Source organism: Phyllostomus hastatus, unplaced genomic scaffold (genome assembly GCF_019186645.2).
Source record: "Phyllostomus hastatus isolate PE091 unplaced genomic scaffold, TTU_PhHast_1.1 phas_contig_86, whole genome shotgun sequence".
Taxonomy (NCBI): Eukaryota; Metazoa; Chordata; class Mammalia; order Chiroptera; family Phyllostomidae; genus Phyllostomus; species Phyllostomus hastatus.
The window spans coordinates 49,400,169-49,422,606 of NW_025333977.1; the positions used below are offsets into that span (position 1 = coordinate 49,400,169).

General features: G+C 43.3%; 1 protein-coding gene and 1 pseudogene across 1 annotated transcript in view; both read left to right on the forward strand.

Moving 5' to 3' along the window:
• Positions 1-10,189: 10,189 nt before the first annotated feature.
• On the forward strand, positions 10,190-10,343 carry LOC123827652 (annotated as a pseudogene).
• An 11,392-nt stretch (positions 10,344-21,735) lies between these two features.
• MED12L (mediator complex subunit 12L) overlaps positions 21,736-22,438 on the forward strand; it is a 316,418-nt gene continuing 315,715 nt past the window's right edge. The window contains exon 1 of the mRNA XM_045851889.1: positions 21,736-21,826. The gene's annotated coding sequence lies outside the window, so the exon portion shown is untranslated. The remainder of the gene's footprint in view (positions 21,827-22,438) is intronic.

Consider the following 22,438-nt stretch of genomic DNA (forward strand, 5'->3'; position numbering starts at 1 on the left):
ATTTAGCTGTGGAAAGCAGCAGGGTTTCTGTCTGTCAAAAAGAGATGGCTAGAGACTCAGAGAGCCTCTTAAAGGGCCAATGAACAAAAATCATTTGCAGCCACTTACCCTGGGCTTACTCTGGTGAAGAAAGGGTAGAGTGAACTAGAGACACTTGAGGAGAATCTGAGGGGTTGGTGGCTCTGGGGAAAGAATGGAAGGAACAGCCACCAAGATCCCTGGGTTGAGTCATTCTACATAAGCCATCTTTGTCAGGCAGAGTACTCATCCCCAAGTGGCATCAACTTGAAGGGAAGCAATAACCCCACCCACAGGAGTTACTCTGTCCCACCATGTGATACTTCAGCCAGGCTGCTGATTACAGCTTGAGGATATATCACTGATCAGTTTAACAACTAAGGTGGAAATTGCAAAAAAGCAGAATACAAGATGGAAAGACAAAGAAACAGAGCACAAATGAAAGAACAAGAGAATTCTCCAGAATAAGGACTATGTGAAATGAAGGCAAGCAATGTATCAGATAAAGTTTAGAGTAATGATTATAATAATACTCAACAGCCTGAAAAAAGACATAGAAAAAGACCGGTCAGAAATAAAGAATGCAATATCTGAAATAAATAATACACTGGAAGGAATAAACAGTAGGTTAGAGGAGGCTGAGTATTGAATCAGACAAAGTAAAAGAAAACATCCAGGCAGAGCAGCAAAAAGAAAAAAAAAATTTTGAAAAATGAGGAGAGCTTAACAAAAATTTGGACAACATGAAGTGTAACAACAGCCACATCATGGAAATACCAGAAGAAGAAGAGAGCGAGCAAGGGATCGAGAACCTATCTGAAGAAATAATGATGGAAAAGTTTCCTAATCTCGTGAAGGAAAAAGACAAAAAGTCCAGGAAGCTCAGAGTCCTAAACAATTTGGACCCAAAGAGGCCTATACCAGGATACATCATAATGAAAATGACAAGGCTTAAAGACAAGGAGAGAATCCTAAAAGCTGCAAGAGAAAAGCAGGTAGTTGCATACAAAAGAGCACAAATTAGCCTGTCATCTGATTTCTCAACAAAAACATTTCAGGCTAGAAGAGGGTCGCATGAAATATTCAAGGTGATGAAAAGCAAGGACTTACAACCAAGGCTACTTTACCCAGCAAGACTATTATCTAAAACTGAAGGAGAAATAAGGAGCTTCGCAGATGAGGGAAAGCTAAAGGAGTTTGTTACCAAATGAGTACTGCAATAAATATTAAAGGGCTTGCTAGAAGAAGGTGAAGGAGAAGAAAGAGGAGGAAGAGGAGGAAGAAAAGGAGAAGCAATAAGAAGAATAAGAAGAAGAAAAAAAGAAAATAGCCTAACAATAAAATGGCACTAAATACCTATCTATCAATAAACACCTTAAATGTAAATGGCTTAAATGCTCCAATCAAAAGGCATAGGGCAGCCCTGGATGGTATAGCTCAGTGGATTGAGCACGGGCTGCGAACCAAAGCATTGCAGGTTCGATTCCCAGTCAGGGGACAAGCCTGAGTTGTGGGCCAGGTCCCCAGTGGGGGCCACATGAGAGGAAGCCGCACATTGATGTTTCTCTCTCTCTCTTCCTCCCTACCTTCCCCTCTCTAAAAATAAATAAATAAAATCTTTTTTTTTTAAAGAACTCCTTGCTATGGAAAACACACTGTCCTTAAAAAGAGGGATAGGGCAGCTGAATGGATAAGAAAACAAGACCCATATATACGCTGCCTCTAAGAAACCTGTCTCCAATTGAAAGATACACACAGACTAAAAATAAAAGGATTGAAAAAGGTATTTAATGTAAATGGAAAGAAAAAAAAGGCTGGGGTAATAGTATTTATATCCAACAAAACAAGATTTAAAACCAAGACTATCAATAAGAGACAAAGAAGGACACTGCATAATAATAAAGGGAATAATCCAGTAAGAGGATATAACCCTAGTAAACATTTATACATCCAACATAGGGGTACCTAAATATGTGAAGAAAAAATGGGCATAAGGAGAAAGATCAACAAAAATACAGTCATAGTTGGGGATTTTAACACCCCATTGACTTCAATGGATAGATCTTCCAGATAGAAAATCAATGAGACAGCAACCTTAAATGACACACTAGATCAAATGGATTTAATTAATATCTTCAGAGCATTTCATCCCAAAAGAGCAGAATATACATAGTTTTCAAGTGCACATGGAACATTTTCTAGGATAAACCACATGTTAGGACACAAAACATATCTCAATAAATTTAAAAACATTGAAATCATATCAAGCATCTTCTCTGACCACAATGCTATGAAACTAGAAATCGATCACAAGAACACTGAAAAACACACAAAGACATGGAAGTTAACTAACATATTATTAAACAATGAATGGGTCAGCAATGAGATCAATGAAGAAATCAAAAGATACCTTGAAACAAATGAAAATGACACTACAATCCAAAATCTGTGGGATACTGGGTGAGCAGTCAAAAGAGGGAAATTCATAGCATTACAGGCCCTATTTAAAAAACAAAACAAAACAAGAAAATGCTCAAATAATCCATTTAACTTCACACTTAAAGGAACTTGAAAAAGAACAACAAAGCCCAAAGTGAGTACAGGGAAAAAATAATAAAGATGAGAACAGAAATAAATGAAATAAAATCTTAAAAAAAATACAAAAGATCAGTGAATCCAAGAGTTGGTTCTTTGAAAAGATAAACAAGATTGACAAATCTTTAACCAGACTCATCAAGAAAAAAAAGAGAGAGTACCCAAATTCATAAAATCAAAAATGAAAAATGTATATCTATGATCTCACCATTAACAGGAACCTAATCAACAAAACGAACAAGCAAGCAAAGTAGAGCCAAAGACAGTGAAACTGAGAACAGGCTGACAGGGATCAGAAGGGAAAGGGGAGGGGACAAAGGGAGAAAAGTGTGAAGGATTTACAGGAACAACTATAAAGGACACATGGACAACAACAAGGGAGGGATGGAAATGAGGGAGGGAGGTGGGGAGGGCTAGGGTGGTGGGGAGGGGTAGGAGAAAAAGGCAGAAAACGAGACTTGAAAAACAATAAAAAATTGTAAATTAATTAATTAATTTTTTAAAATGAAAGAGAAGAAATATCTACTAACACCAAAGAAATACAAAGGACTATAAGAAAATATTATGAACAACTATATGCTACAGAATGGACAACCTGGATAAAATGGATAAATTCCTAGAAATATACAATCTTCTAAAACCAAATAAGGAAAAATCAGAGAATCTGAATAGACAGATTACATCTAATGAAATTGAAGCAGTAATAAAAAAAACTCCCAACAAACAAAATCCCTGGACTGGATGGCTTCATAGTAGAATTTTACCAGACATTCAAAGAAGAACTAACACCTATCCTTCTTAAACTATTTCATAAAATTCAAGAGGAGGGAAGGCTCTCAACCTCATTTTACGAGGCCAGTGTTATCCCAGTTCCAAAACCAGATAAAAACACTATGAAGAAAGAAAATTATAAGCCAATATTCCTGATGAATATAGACACTAAAATCCTCAACAAAATATTAGCAAACCGAATACAACAGTGCATCAAAAAGATCATGCACCATCATCAAGTAGGATTCATTCTGGGATTGCAAAGTTGGTAAAACATTCACAAATCAATAGATGTGAGACACCAAATAAATAAAATTAAGGATAAAAACCATGTGATCATATCAATAGATGCACAAAAACCATTTGATAGAATCCAGCACCCATTTCTGATAAAAACTCTCAGCAAAGTGGGATTAGAGGGAACATACCTAAACATTATAAAGGCCGTATATGACAAACCCACTGCCAGCATTATACTCAGTGGGCAAAAACTACAAGTGTTCCCCCTAAAACAGCAATGATACAGGGATGTTTTCTTTCACTTCTCTTACTCAACATAGTACTGGATACCCTAGCAGCAGCAATCAGACACAAAGAAAAAAATAAAAGGCATCCAGGTTGGAAAGGAAGAAATAAAACTGTCTTCATTTGCAGATGACATGATACGTACATAGAGAACTCCAAAGATTCTACCAAGAAACTATTAGAACTGATAAATAAATTCAACAAAGTAACAGGATACAAAATTAATATCCAGAAATCAGTTGCTTTTTATATGCCAATAATGAACTAACAGAAAGAGAAATTAAAACAGACCCATTCACAATTGCTACAAAAAGAATAAACTACCTAGGAATAAACCTGAGGATGTAAAAGACCTGTTCTAGGAAAATTATAAAACACTGAAGAAAGAAATTAAAGAAGATAAAAATAAGTGGAAGTTAAAGACAACTAAGCACTACTAGAGCCATCTTTTTGAAAAAAACAAAACAAAACAAACAAACAAAAAAAAAAAACAAATTTCCTGGCCAACCAATTATTGTGCCTGACTTTCAACTCTCAGCATCTTAGCAAGGGACTAGAGTATTAAGATAACTTATTGGCTCATAACACATTTTTATATATGAAGAGCAGTGGCAAAGAGCATAGGCTTAGACTCCCTGAGTACAAGTTCTGCTTGTACAACTTACTGTGAAGTCTCTTGACAGTTCCTGGGAAGGTTCTTTGGCTCCCGTAGCCTCTTTGCTCACTGTAAATGGGGATATTGATAGCACACTTCTGGTGAGGCTGCCTTGCAGAGTACCTGAGAAAGAGGCTGGGAGGCATGTGATTTACTAGGGGAGTGCTGGCAAGGAGGGAAGAGGAAGAGGTCAGGCCTAAGTCGGGAAGTGGTCTCAGCTAGGGTCTAGCTTCCTTCTCATCCACAGAGAGCTCATGAATTGGACTACAAAGTACAAAGTTAGTCCTACCTTAAGGCAAGGGACTAGCTTTTTATGCCCTATGTCCCTTAGTCATTGGCTGTCGAGAGTCACCCAGGTCTGTTGTGCAGTGTAATCTCCCAGCACAGCTCCTGTTAGGCTGATGGCTTGTCCCTGGAGAAAAGGGAGAGCTGTAAACCTTTAGCAACCCACACACAGCACCTGGGCAGTGAACGCCCCTGTCTGGTAAAAGACATAAATGTTCCAATGGCAACCACTCCAGCCGCCACCTCACTCAACCATTGTTAGGGGCAATCACAATATCACAAAAAAGCACTTAGAAGAGGTAACATGTATTGGCAACAGGTAACAATGCTTAAACCAAGCATCGTTCTAAGTGCTTAGCCCTTAGAAAACTGCACAGTATTAAATAAACCCTCAAATGTCAGCTAATTTTATCATCATTTAATAGCAGACTTCCTAACACATATTAAGTATTTAATAAATGAGGGATGAATCACATGTTCAGGGCAGATGGTCTCATCTCTTTGATTAGCCTCTATGGCTTCTCATTGTCCTTGTTTTTTTGTTCAGTGTTAGTACTGTGTTTTGGACCTTGAGGCGCAGAGCCCTTACCATGGTCCTGTGAATAAGATTGAAATCTAGTTTTAGTCCACTGAGGTTTGGGGTTGTTGTGTCAGCTTAGCATGACACATTTCAACCATTTGAGAACGTCAATATTTCTGTTGTTATTGTTGTACAAGGGGCACCTGAGTAAATTTGGGTGAGTATCCAGGAATGCCTGGCCTGCTTGCTAATTACTCCTGCCCCCTACACTGTCATTCCCAAGGAAGCTTGAGCAAACTATAAAAATGGGAGGGAAGAATTAACAAGCTTTTTGCTATATGTGTGGGCATCAGTTAGGGTTCCTCAGAGAATCAGAAGCCTGAAAAGTGCTGTCTTATAAGTGATTTACTATAGGGACTTGACCGGACACCACAGGGGAAGCTGGGTAACTACCCGTGTGACCTACTTACTGGCTCTGCTTCAGATGCTGTCCCACCTGCAGGGCAGGTGTTCGGAAGGGCAGCAGGGACAAGCTGCCACCCAGGTCATTTTCCAAGGCCTCCAGACCTCCCACTTTGATAATAGAGGCCTTGCAGGAAAAGTTGGTACCAGAGCTCAACAACCCCCTGACTCAGGAGTTAGAGAAGCTGAGGGAGTGTGGGGAGGCAGTCAGAGGAGCCATGGGCCTGGCAAGGAAGTTTCAGGGTCTCCTGGAGTTTCTGATCACCTGTTAAGAAAAACAGAGAGGAAAGGAGAGGACATATAGTGGTCTGTATAGGCTGGGCTGAGCTGTGGCAACAACCCCAAACCTCAGTGGACTAAAACTAGATTTTAATCTTATTCACAGGACGATGGTAAGGGCTCTGCTCCTCAAGGCATCTTAGGGTCCGCCTGATGGAGCAACTACCATCTCAGGGAAGTGGGTGTGGTGGATGGTTAGGGTGATTGCCCTGGTGTGATCCCACCCCCTACCACCACCAGCAGTGTGTCCTTCTGCTGTGCAGTTCACTCACCACAAAAGGAAGAAAGGGAGCCCTGAAGTGTCTCGCATCTGCAATTAAATTAAAGGGATACTTGTTACTTCTCATCATAATACAATGGCCCCAACTGGTTAGATGACAACACCCAACCACACAGAGCCACAAAGTGATATCCTATTTGGTGAGCAGAGAGCCAGGAATATTCAGAGAACTGTGTACTCCCATGGAATTATTGAGGGATGTGGAATTCTGTTCCATCAGACCCTTTGGGGAATGAATTATAATGATGAAAAGTATCCTAGAGTTTTTCCCAATGTCTCATTCTATACAAAGACAATAAATATCTGTGCCTAAAGCACTGGTTCTGTAGGATAACCTCCTATTTAAAAGCCTTTATTTTCTCCTCAGAATATGATACAAACTTCTTCATTGTGGTAATCAGATGCTGCTCTAATTGTGCCCACAGGAGGATTCAGGCATGTCAGGTCATGCTAGGGGGACAGGTGGCATAGACCTTCCTAGGGACTACAAGGAGAAGTTAAGGGATCCCAGTGGATATAAGTCAGACAGGGGAAAAAGACAATGGATGTGACCTTGGTCCAATACCTATGTCTGTGTAAAGCACTGTGCCTGTCACTGAGAAAGGATCATACTAGATTCTTGACTGCAACAATCAAAAAGAGTTATTTTTACAAAAAAATATCTGGTAGCTCAAGGTAGCCTTGTTCCGGGATATGGGTAATACAAAGGGTAGGGAAAGAGATTGCTTGTTCTTCAGGCAGGAGCCCAGCCCAGCATCTCTGCACTGCCATGTTATCAGGGTCAGTGGTAGTTCAGTCGTGGGTACAGCTGAACAGCTTTGGCACAGTGTGTTTGGGGCAGATATGGGTGGAAAATGGAACTGGGCGTTTTGATAGCACAGGAAGCGCAGTGCCTTGTCAGTGGTGGTAGATGTCAGAGGCAATGGCTGTGCACATGTCCATGGAGAGATGGTGCAGGTGAAGAGGAAAAGGAGCATGTCATAGGCAGCCAGAGAACTGGGTTTCTGGATGCACAGTGGGCCACTCTGAGAATATCCAGAAGTGAATTATTCTTCTATTCAACAGTTATTGGACACATACTACTTAGGCAGTAACAAAATGGACAAAGTCCCTGACATCATGGAACTTACGTTCCAATGGGAGAGACTGGCAAGACAACAATTTAACATATACATAAATAATTGCAAAGAGTGGTAAGTACTATAAGACAAGAAACACATACACACACTATTTTACTTTTTATAATACCTTTAATGTATAAGGCAGATACTTTGCATTTCTTTGATTATAGCTCAGAGTAGAATTACATTATTATGATCCTAATTTTACCACTAGGCTATTGAAGCTGGGAGAACTTCAAGGCCATCTGTGATATCACAACCTTCATAGATTCCACAGGCCTTGACCATGAAGGTTGGCAGGCCTTCAGTTAATGGGGAGAAAGAAGTAGGCTGAGGTTAAGAAGGGGCCAGGGGACTAATGCTATTGTCACTAAGGTGGGGATACAGAAGTTACCACTGTAGTGGCTAAAGGGACATTTGAAACCTTGCCCTAGTCTAGGCAAGTACTGGTGTCCAAAGGTCCACTCAGGTGGATAATACCAGGAATCTCTGGTCACAGGTACTCTCTATGACAAGTGGTGACAAGGTCTTGGTTCTAATACAGTTCATCCTGGAAAGAGGAGGATCATGTTGATAGCAGACGCCCACAGAAGAGTCTGGTAACCTGGAGTATGGGCAACGGCTGGGAAGGTTGTCAGTGACCCATTCATTTAGTGCATGTTCATTAGGATTTCTACTATGTGACATGCTGTGTGCTCCATGTCAGGAATGCAGTGATAAACTCTCAAAGACCTTTCCCTTATGAAGCTTATATTTTACTAGGCTCAGCCCAGAGAGCTGTACATTCCAGTCCTAGATGAGAAGTACAGCACAAACTACCAACCAGGTCTGGTGGTGGAGACTGATCACACATCCTGGGTGTTATCTGCATTTTTATGGGCCCATAGAGAGATGCTGAGAACTTCATCCAGGTAAAAGATTAAGACAGAAGGTGAGGATGGCATAGTCTTAACACCATCTGAACTGATTTTTATTAACTCAGAGCAAGAATGAGGATGTAGTCTGCAGAGAAGCTGAAAGGTAAGCTGTCCATGGCTGAACAGGGTTGGAGCAACCAGTGTCCTCTCAGAGTCCCTGAATGTTAATGCAGCTCAGCCGCCACCCATGTAGCCAGTAGCCAATGAAAAGGGATCGCAAACAGTCCTTTTGCTATAGCTTCTTCCCTTACTCTCACTACCAGCCCCCGCAGCACACCCCCCCCAGATCCATCACGGGATCTGGACTACATGACTGAATTCTGCTTCTTCTGTTTTTATCCCCTGGCTCCTTGTTAGATTTAATGTGTACTTATTCCCATACCCTTTAGGCTTTTGATCACTTGCAATAAAATTCCTACCCTGATATTCTTGGCTCTGGGCCTTCATGTCCATCCACCTGGCCTGCATCCTAGTCAAACCCACATCAGCAACCTTTAAGAGTCTCCTGATTATTTTGTCATGAACCCATGGTTCCAGGGGCAAGCCTGTTGCTATGGCAATGTGGACGATCTATCAGGCACATGCTGTCACTCTGCTTTGGGACTATGAGGGCTCTGGGAGAGGAACACCAGCCTCCCAAGGGAGATAACAACCCTTGTGGGCCAATTACCAGAGGAAAGGGCAAAATGCCTCCCTCACTCTGCCCCAGCAGGCCCTGTGGCCTGCAGCCCCTCCCCGTCCCCTACTTCTGTTCCTCCCCCTGGGGAGATTTGGAGGAAATCCAGAGAAATTGCCAGGTTTCATTATGCAGCTTTGAACCTGCATCTTGATTCTTCAGAGAAGTCAAAAGGATGACATTTTTCTTTTCTTGCCTAACTGAGGATGTAGAAAGATGATGGCCCTGCTCATGCAACCTGGTAATCCCTCTGGGCAGATGACACAGGTTTCTGTCTGCAAAGAGACTTGGAGATCAAATCCACCAGGCCTCTCAGTTCTGTTTGCATTGGTGAAGGTCCAAAATGTAACCTCTACCTCCATGGCCATTGGGTCATTTGATCCACTTCCACAATCATTCTCCTGAAGCTTTGTGCACCCTTCTGCCTCAGCCTTCCACCCCTCCTCTCCTCCCTATTCATTTTCACCCTGGCCCTTGAATCCTAGAATCCAATAACTAGCAAATCGCCTGACCTGCACTGTTCCTTCTACAGCATTCCCTTACCTCCTGCCTCCTATCTTGTTGAAGGTGGCTCTTCCCTGAGGGCACTTCTTTTGCAGCTCTCTCAGGTGGTAACTATTGTCTCATATCCCTTGTATTTCAAAACAGCAAGGTGGGTTGATATTTCTGTGAGGAATACAATTAACTACAAAAAATCAGGAAAGTCAACAAACACGTAATAAAGTAGAGTTGATTTCATATTATCAGAAATCTGGATACAGACAGCTGCTGGTACTGGTTTAATGGTCACTCAAAATGAGGACTCGCCTCTCTGTGATTATCTTGGACTTTTCCTCATGTTTATAACTTCTTGGTCACTACAGCTCAGCCATCATGTCTGCATTCCAGGCAAGAAAGGGTGATGCCTACATCAGAAAAGCAAAAACATTCTCAGATTTTCTGGTAAAGTTAAGCTGATGTCTGATTGGCTAGAGGTGTGCCACATGGCCACTCCTTAATGAAAGGGAATCTAAGAAGGTAGGTGTACTTAGCCGGCATATCACACATCAGAAAATAGAATTTTGTTAGGTAGAAAGGAAAGGGATGTACTTACCTGGCACGGGAGATACCATAATCACGAAGGTGGTTTTCCCAGGGCGAGGCTTATCCAGATGTGCTGACCCCTGTGATTTCCCCAAATGTGGGAAACTTGACTGCATAATTTGTAGTAGTGGGGGACTACGTTCGCATTCTCCCCTAAAAAAAAAAAGGAAAGGGATAAAGATATCAGGCAGAGAAAGAGCAATGTCTGCCATAGCGTCTCCCTTACTCCCCCACATTATATTTCCACTGTTTTGTTTAAGACCCTGCTTTGCATTCATGCCATTTAGCTATTCTGCTCTATCTCTTCCATTATGTACATTGGCAAGTGGCAAAAGGCTCACTGTTTCACAGGACAAGCCAGTTGCTTGCCCACTATACCTAAGCCTTGATCGGTCTGGGTGACAGCCAGGTGGGTTGCCTGTCCAGCATCATGGCCACTCAGGTGCTTGCCTTCCATTCATCTTCAGTGATTTTTCTCTCTACTTCTGTCATCCACTCCCATAGACACTTCCTGGGTATTGTCACTACCTGTAGTGCTACTCCTCCTAAATTACTAATGTAAGCACTGCTCTGCTTGACTGTGGCTTTCCCTTCTTCCAGGGGAAAGAATGCAAAAAGAAGGACCATTGTCACGGCCTGTCCTCTGCTATGTCCTAATCCATCAACCTTTCCCTTTCTATCTGGCATAGATTTCATGAGCAGTATTTCTCTACTCCTATCTCTCTTAGACTCTGTCCCTCTGTTACCTCCATATGCCTAAGTTCTATACCTGGATGAACCCAATGGTCTGTTTCACTGTGCCTGTATCCAAGCAGCTGATTATCACCTAATGAGGCAGACTGATTCCATTATAAGTTCAAGGTCATTAATTTCCAACAGGTCCTCACACTATACAAAACACTACAGTTCTGTTTTTCATTTTCCCATTTCCCACAGTGACTGTGGAAACCTTTCTCCTTTTCTCAAGCCTACTATCTCTCTTCTTAGATCGTTAAATAAAAAGTAGGATCTTTCACATAGGAACACTTTTAACCTCCTGAGTATTTCTGCACTTATCCTGTGGGTCCTTGTTTCCTGTTCTAGTAGCAGAACTTCCCCACCTCCCATCTCCCATCTAAAGAGAATCCCTTTCTGCCCTCCAGGAAGTTCACTCTATCTACTGTTTTTTTCCTAGTTGAATATTCAATCTTTTCTTTTTACCCAAATCTTTCAGATTTTATTTATACATTTCACATTTTTCTCATTAAAAAAAATAACGATCACAATCCACTTTCAGTTATGACCTGATCTCTCTTCTCACCTACATGGGTCAAATTCTGGAGAGAGCTGTCTATGTTTTTCTGGACTTCTGTATACCCCGGCCTCAGTCCACACCATTCTGCCTTTCAGTCTTACCATCGGCTCCTGCTGGAATTGTGGATTACTCTCATACGAACAACAGGATTTCAGTATTTCATTTAATTGACCAATCTCTACTTTTTTGAAACACTGACTTCTGACTTACATGATTCAACTTTCTCTTGGCTTTCTTTCCACCTCTCCAGCTGTTCCTTTTCTGTGTCCTTTGCAAAATCATTCTCTAATTGGCCAGTAAGTTATGGAGATCCTCAAGACTTGTTTCAGTAATCTTTCCTTCTTTGCTTCATACTGTCTTCCTAAGTGCCCATGATCTCAACTCTATAACTTCAGTCTACACTTCTCTGAGCTCCATAACTTCTAATTTTCTTTTGACTTAACATATTTTCTTGAATAAAATACTTAACTCTACAAAAGTCAAATGTATTAATTATCTATTGCTGAGTAACAAAGTAAAACATAGCATTTAAAAGCACAAACATTTATTATCTCATAGTTTCTGTGGGTCAGGAGTCCAGGTTTGGTGGAGCGAGAGCCCCTGGCTCAGAGTCTCTCAGGAGGTTGCAAACAATGTGCTGGCCAGGCCCGCGGCTATCTGAGGGCTCCAGTGGGGGAGGACCACTGCCAAGCCCACTCAGGTAGCTGTTGGTGGGTATCAGCTCTGCAAGGCTGTTGCCGGGAGACATCAGTTTCTTACCACAGGGCCTCTTCACAGGGCTACTTTCCCGGAGGCTTGCTCCTCCAGAGTGAGGGAGGCTTCAGAGAGGCTGGGGGACAGGAGAGGAAGCTGAACATTTCATCATTTTTGTTTTATTCTATGCATTAAAAGCAAAACATAAACTCACACAAGGGGAAGGGGCTATATAAGGATGTGAGTACCAAGAGTTAGGAATCATCGGGAGTCATTTGAGAAGCTGCCTACAACATCATCTCACATCATTGTGTCCAAAATTAAACTTTTGCTCTACCGACCCCACCACCCCATTCTAGAAACATGGTTCCCCTTCTGGTTTCTCTTTCTCAGTGCCTGACACCATCATAGTTCCTCTTCTGCAACCCAGAAACCTGGGAGTTATTTTGAACCATCTTGTCAATCTCATCCCCCCATATCTGATCATAACTAAATTCTGCCAGTTTATTTCTCAAATATCATATCTTCTCACTTATCTCCAAGACTACTTCCACTATCAATCTAATAGAAGCAAGCATCATTTCCTGCTTAGACTTGCTATTTTCTACTAATGAGTCCTCTCTCATCAAGTCTGACCACTTCCCCCCCAATACATATTCTGTGTTGCAAAGTGATCTTTTTATCATATAAATCTGATTGTGATACTCTTCTGCTTGAAACCATTAAATGGTTTCTCATTCCCAATTGGATAAAGACTCCTCAGTAACCTATGCTGTTTTACATGGTCTGGTCCTTCTCTACCTTCCAGCCTCACCTCACACCTGGCTCCTTTTCACACCTCTCTGCAGGTATGCTGGCTTTCTTTCAGTCCTATTAGCCACAGGGTCTTTGCATAGGCTGTTTCTGCTTAGAACATTCTTTCCTTCTTTTTGCCTAATTTTTATTTATTTTTTAGATCTCAGTTCAAGCATTGTTTCTACAAGGAATCCCCTTTCTAGAACCTCAGAGATACATGCCCTTCTTCTTGAAGCTCTTGTCACAGTTACAATTTTATACTAGTTTGTGTGATTGATTGTCTCTTCTATGTTCTGGAAGTGCCATCAACTGAGTTATAGCACTGCTGTAACCCCAGCGTTTAAAGTGCCTCATGCTTAATAGATGCCCAATAAACCTCTGTTAAGCAAATGTAATTTCTTGACCATAACTCTTGGCAAATGGATGCAGGTCTACTGCTTCGCCTGGTGGGAATCACTGGGCCAGTAGGTGGTTAAATTTTGCCTGCTCGATCAGAATCCTGGAGTGCTCTGGACTCCAGATCCAGATCCAGAGAGGTCTCACTATCTATTTAAGGGAAGAACTGTCTGAGACCACTGATCTCAGCATCCAATGTACTTAATTGACCTTTGTATCCAGTTAAAGTCAAAGCATCACAGGGTACCAGGCCATACATTCTTGCTTACTGGACCTGGCTGGGCATGATTCTCTCTGAATGTGCTATTGAGGCTTGTTGGAAAAGGGGGCTTCTATTTCCTTCTTGCATCATTAGGAGAGAGCAATTATGGGTCCACTGTGGCACATACAGCTACTTCCTTCTTTGCTTGGAAATGCCACAATCTGCTGGTAATGGAGGATGCTGGCTTTGGCCATTAATCCTATCCTCAACTCCTTGTAAGAATGGGAAACCCAGGCTCTGCCAGGACTATGATGTCTGACTGTGGTACACATATGGGAATGCTTCTTACTCCTGCTCTTCTCCACCTTTGTTTTCCACCAGAGTGAGCTGCAGCTTTCCAAGGCTCCACTTCTGGGGCACCTACAGTCTTATTTAAGTACAAGAGGCAGTAGAGTGTCTCTTGTACTTAAACACAGAGCTCTAAATGCTCAGGAATGGACTTTAAGAAAGAGGGAGTCAAAGCATCCCTGGATGATGGCTTAATTGACTCCCCAGACTGGAGCCACATGAGCCCCATCCCTTTAGCACATTGTAAGAAAACCTAGATTTTAAGACTGAGGAGTTTAAACTTGATATTGGGTTGGCCAAAAAGTCTGCTCAGTTCTTTCTGTAAAATAAAAGACACATTTTTTATTTTCACTAACAGCTTTATTAATTTAGATATTCTGAGTATGTCAGCTACCTCCCACAGGGCAGAATGTTGATTGTTCTCAATATCTCGATTTGATCACTGTCAATTTCAGCTGGTCTAAATGACTGTGGAGCATTGTCCAGAGAGAAATCTCTAGCACAAAACTTTGCAAACCACATTTGACACATTTGATCAGTCACAGCACCTTCTCCATACACTGCACAATGTTTTGTGTGTGCTTCAGTTGTGTTTTTACCTTTCTTGAAATAGTAAAACATAATATGCCCAAAATGTTGCATATTTTCTTCCATCTTCAATATTGAAATGGCTACACAAAAATTCACAGATTTTAATAAGTTTTTTTATATGCATGCTGATATGACAGCTGTCACAATACAATCTAACAAAATTGTTTAGAATGAAGTTAAAGACAACTAAGTGGTAGTGGAGCCATCTTATGGGAAAAACCAAATGAACTTTTTGGCCAACCAAGGATTTAGCAAAAAGTTTTCAGCAAGAAATAAAATTTAGGAAAAAATCTGTTTGATAACCTTATGCATTAGATTTCAAAAAAGATAAGTAACTGGGGCAGGGAAACAAGTTGGGATGTAAAGATAATCCAAAGCAAGAAAAGTTGCAAGCTTGGACTAAAGCTGTAGCTGAGAGATTATTGAGGACTGGATGAATCTGGGAGAACTGGGCCAGAAAGATCCAATAGGGCTTAAGTGCGGATGAAGATATGAAATGATTCTATGTTGGAAAGTTGGGAGATGTCTGCCCTCTATTTGCTGTAGCATGCGTATGCACTGAGAGTGCCCAGATCCCCTTGTCTCCCACTCTTACCATAACTATGGAATACTTCCCATTCACGGGACCGACAGCTCCCAACTCCTCCAGACTCCTTTGCTGATTTGACACAGTTCTCCATCTTCATCTGCAACAATCTCTGAGACATAATTTTTATATTTACTCTGCAGCTCCACATACCACAACTACAGCCAAGAGGTATTCCCCCTTCTCTCCTAACCCCTGGAACTAGAGCCACCTGGTCCTGCCCTGCTTGCAGGACACAGGGGCCAGCTGGGGGTGCAGTGACGAGCCAGGCAGACATTAAGTTGGGGCATCTTGAGTTTGAGGAGACAGAGGAATCCCCTTTTTGCAGCAGTGCATGGAGGCTGGAGAGGCTGTGAACAGCCTGGACTGGAATGCGAGGTGGGAATAGAGACTGTGGGTAAGGCTGAGAGCAGAGAGGGAAAAGAGCTGAGGTTTAAGTTTACTTCCAGTGGGGGTGGCGGAAGGAGAGGGCTAAGCCACTGCTTTTATCAAATCATTTGTGGTCAGTTCTAGATTAGTCAAGCTCTGGTTTTCCTGTTTGAAGGTTTAGCAGGAATTTTAATTCTCTTTTCTTCCATCCTCTTGTTGAACATTTTGGTTGATTGAGAGCATCTCTGCCAGAGGGTGAGCAGAAGAAATGATAGAAGATGAAAACCAAATTGGTAAATTTCACTTTTTGTTAACATCTCTGGGGAAAGCATAGTGGTGGGAATGTTAGGCAACAGTTTAACAATATTAGTAAAAAATGCCATCATAAACAAGACTCATGTAATTGATTTGTGTCCTACTATTCCCTAAATGCTACTGAGATGAAAGAGTTGGCATTTGTTTTTTTATTGCTTATAGTTTAAACTTTAGATTTAGCAAACTGTAGATACCAAACTGTCTTTTATGTGTCCCATAGACAGGGGAAATGCATTTTTATATAAAATTTGATCCTGTTACATTTAGTTTATCATTTTAATCTGTCAAGATATTTTGTGTAATAGCAAGACTCTGCCATTCAATTTCTTTTTCATGCTTTCCTATTCAGTGCAAAAAGAAATGATACTCTGAGAACTGAAATATTTCATAAATAAATACAAGATTAACTTTCATCAGATATAACCCATCCTAACAGATGATGATGACTAGAATCTTGACTAGTTGACAATAAGAAAGAGGTAACTACTAATATGTAACTGAACACAAATTAATCAATCCCCTCCCTGTCCCCCAAATCTGAGGCCAGGCCTGGGTAGCAGAGGCCTCCTTATAATAGGGATCCCACTCCCATGAATTGTGGGAGCCAGCAGCCTCTGAGGCGAGCTGCTCCACTGGGGCTGTGACCACAGGCCACGCACAGAGGGGCGAGTCTGCCTCAGCTCCAGCAGAGTGACATCTCTGAAAATGTGGACCCAGAGTTTTCTAGAGAGTCCAGAAGTGACTATGCCAGCTCAAGACAAACAACCCTAAAAAACAGGTTTGTGCACCACCAAAACTTCTGGTAATAGGACGTAACCAACAAAGACCTCGGATAGCAACTACCTGCCCATGTATCTACCAAAAGGACTGGCAAGCAGAGGTGTGGCATCTGTCCTATTCCTGTCACATGGGGGGTGACTTCTCTGGGGCAGTCTGAGCACACAATCCTTGGAGATTATTCAGCTCCCTTTGCTTTAATTTTATGCTCACCAAGAAAGCTCTGCTCACTAATTTGACTTTACAACAAACTTTACAACCAGCAAGGGGGTGATCTGAGTAAGGGGATATGCTGATTTCAGTCTGTGGAAGGGGCAATTCCTTTGTATCAATAAATTTGCATTTTGATTTTCTACAGAACTCTTTCTTGAGTTTGTTTAGCATTTGTCTGCTTATAGAGTTTTGAACAGCTCTGAGTAAGTTGAATAGGTAACCAGCAAGTAGGCCTTCTTTTTGTAAATGCAGCAGGCACTGTTTCATTGGTGAATAAGATTAAATTGTTAGCCTTGTCATTGGCTCAGGCTGGTAATTCAAAATCCTCTTATCACATCCTTTGATTTTTTTTTTTTTTTTTTAGTTCCAGACTTTTCTTTCCATATTCCTGACCCCCTGACAGTTCCATCTGTTAGCAACTAATTGCTTTTTGGGTACCAATGTCTCCCCAAGTTGACTTTACTTTTTTCTTCAGCTTTCTTTTGTTTTATTTCTCTCTTTATTTTCGTTGCTTTAATTTGGAAGCTCACCTGCTTCCTCAGTGATCTGACTGAGATCCCATATGTCACACAGGCTCACCAGGATTGAAACAAATATCCTTTTAGAGCTAGGCTGACCAGTATGATAGCCACTAGCCACGGGTGACTTTTGAATACATAAAATGTGACTGTTCTGAAAGGAGATGTGCTGTAAGAGTAAAATTCACACTAGATTTCTAAGACAGTATCAAAAAAGAATGTAAAATATGAATAAATTACAAAATTGATCACATGTTAAAATAATATTTGGCTATATTTGATTAAACAAATGTATTGTTAAAATAGATTTCACCTATTTCTTTTTACCTTTTTAATGTGGCTACTAGAAAACGTAAAAGTACATATTTGGCTAGCAATACAATTCTATTGTCAGTGCTGTTTTAGGGTGTCTTCATGTGAGTATGCTTTACAGTCCTATAAGTAGCTTAAAGACTATGTTAAAAACTCCATTTGGTTGGACCATCCAAAGTTAATCTTCCATTTCTTTTTCTCTATTTTGACCCAACTTCTCAAGTCATTCTCATTTTTCCTTTTGTTTAAAGGCCAAAAGGAAAGGGGAAATTTTCCTTTTTGATTCAGAAGTAGGCACAAAATAAATACATTTAAATGTGATAGGGATATAAGGAAAACAAAGCAAACAACACTGCCTGTAGAAAATCTGTTAACAAAACACAGTAATACATACACCTGGACAAGCATCAGTCCCGTGGGGAAACACCGCCACTTTAATTACTTTATCTAGGGGCCCTACACTGAGAACTGTTTCTTTCCACTTGAGTGGAAGCATGCTCGATGCCAGGTCAAGCTGTTGGGAGTTTTGTTTCTTTTATATCAGGCCTGTCTTCTGAGGCTCACTTTTATGAGTTACGTAAATGATCATTTACATCTTTAGCACACTGACAATGATGAGTGTAGGTTAGAGGGTCAGAGGGATCTAGGTTTGATCCTGGCTTGTGCCAGTTAGTTTACCTTTAGAACTTCACCTGCTAACCTGTAAAGCAGCGATAATAAGATCATTCTTCCTTTTCTGATGGGGAAACATTCTGCCTCTGCTCCTAGCCCTTCTCCACCTTCATCTTTTGAAATCTGCTCTGCAAATACAACTGTGTCTCTGCTTTTGGCCAAAGAAATTGTTATCCTCACCTCAAGTCTGTAAAAAGAGCTTTGAGAAGACAACTAGCTTGGGCACTTGACATATGTCCACTGACCCAGGCTGGAGAATGTTCAAAGTAAAGAAGTGTGTCTTGCAGAATGCATCCATGGTGGGCAAGGAGATTAGGCTGGTGGGAAAATGCCTGCACTGGAGTATGTGTGGATAAAGGACATCGGCGTGTTTCCTGCAGACCAAACACAGGGACAGAAAGCTGGCCATGAACCTTCTTATAGGGACTTTGCCCAAGAGCACAAAAAAGGTCGTAACTACAAGGGAACTCCTTGCAGAATTCTGAAGACTGGGGCTTGCAAAGGGAGCATAATCAGCTAGGGAGGTTACTGAGTGGTCTTTGAGGAGCCCTTGGATATGACCCAAGAAAAAGGGTCAGCTTTTAAACACTTGTCAGCTCACAAAAGCAGCCCTAGAGAGTTAGCTTCATATTTGGAGGATAATGTTCCACATGCTTAAAATGGTTTATAATCCATCCTTCTCCGGCCACATTTCAACTCCTTTCTCATCAGCTGTACAAAACTTCCTCAGGTAAGTGAACTTGTTGCTTCTGGCTGGGCTAGAACCTGTCTGGGAAGCCTGTGTTTTTCCCCCCTGAGTAATCCTGTTCCATGCAAACAATTCCCAGGCTCAGGGAGGGGGGCTGCCATTAGCCTGGTAAAGATTAAGATGCCCCTTATAGGGACAGTAGTAAACGAGACTCATATTATTCAATAAGAAATTGTGGTCATCAGCTGTGTTAACCAGCACCATGATGAGAAATTGAAGCACAGCATAGAACATTGTGGCTTCCATGTTAAGCCCACCATGTCAAACGGCTTTAGTCAGTTTAAAGACTAACCCAAAGTGGAAGAAGGAGAGCATGAGGTTAAGGTAGGGATAGGGAAACAGGACTTCTCTGTGTGGCATATTTGAATGTGTGCCAATAAATAATGAGGTGTTAAAAGAGGAGAATGGAAAATAAGTGCAAAGGGGACTGAGAGAAAGGAAGAATCATCTTTGCACCTCAAGAGTTTGGGGTGGGCTTCAAATAGTCCAGACTCTGAGGGCTGCCCTCAGGTGGCTATCCAAAAGTGAGAGCCTGGGAATTCCTCACTTGGAAATAGGAGTGAGAGGGAACTGGGGCCAGGGATTAAGGAGAAACAATAGGATTGGTAGGTGGGGGGTGCACTGTGATTGTGAGGAGTGCAAAGGCCAGGGTGAGGGAGCAAAATGCCCATCAGAGGCCCATGTACTGAAAGAATGACTTTTGAGGAATTAAATGATATTCGAGTGTATTAAAGTGTGCACTTTCTTTTTTAAATATTGAGAGGGCCAAAGAATCCATGCCAGACTGTCTCAAAACAAGGGAAGGAGTTAAGAAAGTTAAGAAGGGGAACCAATAGGGAGAGGACTATCCCTTTCCCCCAAACGCTAGAGACATATTATTAACACATTTTGATTTTAAAATAAAGTCTTTATGGTTAGCTAAGATTTTGAATGATTCAACAGTTTTTCCTTTGTGGAGGCCAGTTGGAGGTTTTTGCCTGGGAATACAAGGGAAGAATTTAGGTTACATCTCCCATCAGACTGGGATATCAGCACAAGGTATCCCTGAAGTAGTAGAGATCTATCCATTCACACACTGGCACACCCACCCTCCCACTCATCTTCCATCCCATACCAGCAAACAAACATGTTTTTGAGTGCCTACCATGTGCGAGGTTCCATACTCTACAGAGGCTGAGTAATACATAACACTGTTCTCTCCAGTGTATGTCACTATATATTGGGGGTGGGGAAGATAAAACAAGGATGGAAAAACTTTGATAACTGTCACAGCTGGGAGATGAGTAATTGGGAGTTCATTATAGCATTTCTTCTGCTTTTTGGTATGTTTGATAATTTCCTAATAAAGTTAGATAACTGTCCTTTTCCTCAAGCAAGGAAGCTAGATTTAATAGACGCCTATATCATAGGGCAAGTTCAGCTTGGCAGTTACACCCAAGGTATTAGGGGAAGATAAGTCCTTAGGGCAGGGTGCAGAACTGTTCACAGGAAACGCCTCCTGGTCGATGGAAACAGTTCTCTAAAAGTACTTGCTCACATTGAGTAAAGAGGACAAAAACTATAGGTGAGACTTGGTCACAGGCTGCATTGCCAGGTGCTATTAGGTCAAGGTCAGGAGTGAGGAAGTAGCCTCTCATACCCTGCCAAGGCCTTATCTAATCTTTCCTTCCTTCCCTTTTACTTAAAGTCAGCAGTGGTAAGTAGATATTCAGAGTTGACCAACATCTTCTGAGCACTTACTATGTGCCAGGCATCACACAAAGTCTTTGGATAAGATTATGCTCACACGTCTTGCTGAGGATAGACGTGGGAGCCGAGAAATTCCTCAAGGTGTGGGGAACATGACACAGTCACGCAAGGGCAGTTCAGGAACCCTGCCCTTCCAATTCAAGTCCTGGAGAATAGGTCAGAGAGCTCGGATCAGGCTACGTGGTTTTGAGCAAGTCACTGGGCCTCTCTGAGCTGACTCAGTTTCTCTAGCTATAAAAAGGGTACAGCATAATCTTATAAGGTTTCTTTGAAGGATCACAGACCTTTACTGTCACGATCCTGGCACCAAGGGAGGGCTCCGTAAGTGGCAGCCATCATTCTTGGTCAAGTGCAGGCGCATCCTCCTGGCGCGCCTCCCCGGGCGTCCCTCGGGACTGGACGGACCCGCCCCCGAAGCTCTGGTCTGGTAGTGCGCACGGCAGGTGGCCCAGCATCTTGGTGCCCACGTTCGGAAGTGGGCAGTGCTGGCGGGTCGGAGGACTAAGCTTTCCCCGGAGGATCTCCTCCCTCCCCCCACACGCCTGGCGCAGGTGAGATTTGCAGCTTAGGCCACCGGGACGGCGACTTTACGAGAAGTCGAGGCGGACCGCACTGCCTGCGGCGGAGAGAGGGGTCCTGGGGGCGCCCTTTCCTTCCCCGTTCCACCCCCTGGCCGGTCCAGTGCCCGGGCCCTCGGGCTGCGCGCTCTGCGGCTGCGAAAACCCGGAGAGGTGGATTGGAGCGCGCTCGCAGCCAACTCCTCCGCGGTCCGGCCGCGGAGCTGGGCATGCTCAGTGCGGCCGGCGCGCCGCCGTCCGCCAACTCGGAAGCTCGCGCTCGGGGCAGTGGGGGCGAGAACGCCGGCGGCGAGCCGGCGTTCCCCACCGCCCCCAGACTGTGGCAAACTTCTCGGCGTCCCCGGAGCTCGCTAGGATACTGATACCCGACAAATAAAATCACTCACCTCCTCACCCCACTCTATCCCAACCCGAATAATGGAGGCTGCGGCTGCCTGAGTGCCGCCGCCGGCCCCTGCCCACTCACTAGCTGGGGACCAACAGGTAAACTGTCGGGCGGGTGGGGGAGGGTGGGAGGAGGAGCGGAGGTCTGGGGGAGGGCGGCGGCCTAGAGGAGAGCGAGATGCTTGCGGGCTGGCTACTCCCGTCGGCGCTCACCGCCCACCCTCAGCCCCGGTCCCCAGCCCCTGGAGGGGCAGCAAAGGGTTAAGTCGGCCCCGCGCCACCGTGAGCGGCCCCCACCGGCCGCCGCGACCGCCAGCTGCGCGACTCGGCGCCTGCCTGGAGCCGCGGATGCGCCACCCGAGCCCCGCGGGCGTCTAGGAAGCATCCGCCGCTTCCTCAGCCGCATCTCTGCCTGCCCCATCCCCTCCAGGCCTCTCTCTGCCCCTGCCAGTCCGCGCACAGGGGGCGGGGGTGTGCGGGGTACGAGGTGGCGGCAAGGGATCCTTGTCCGGGAAGAGGGGCGGGGGCGGGCCACTCCGCTTTCTCTGCCTGGGGCCGTAGGGCCACCCTAGCCTGGGGCTAGCGCTTGGGCCACCCGCCCGAGCGCCGAGAAAAGTTTTTTTTTTTTCCCTGCGCCCTTCCCCCACCCCCTGCCTTCGTCTGGCTGGGGTGGGTTAGGGTCCATTGGTGAAAAAAGTCACACGTTTCCAT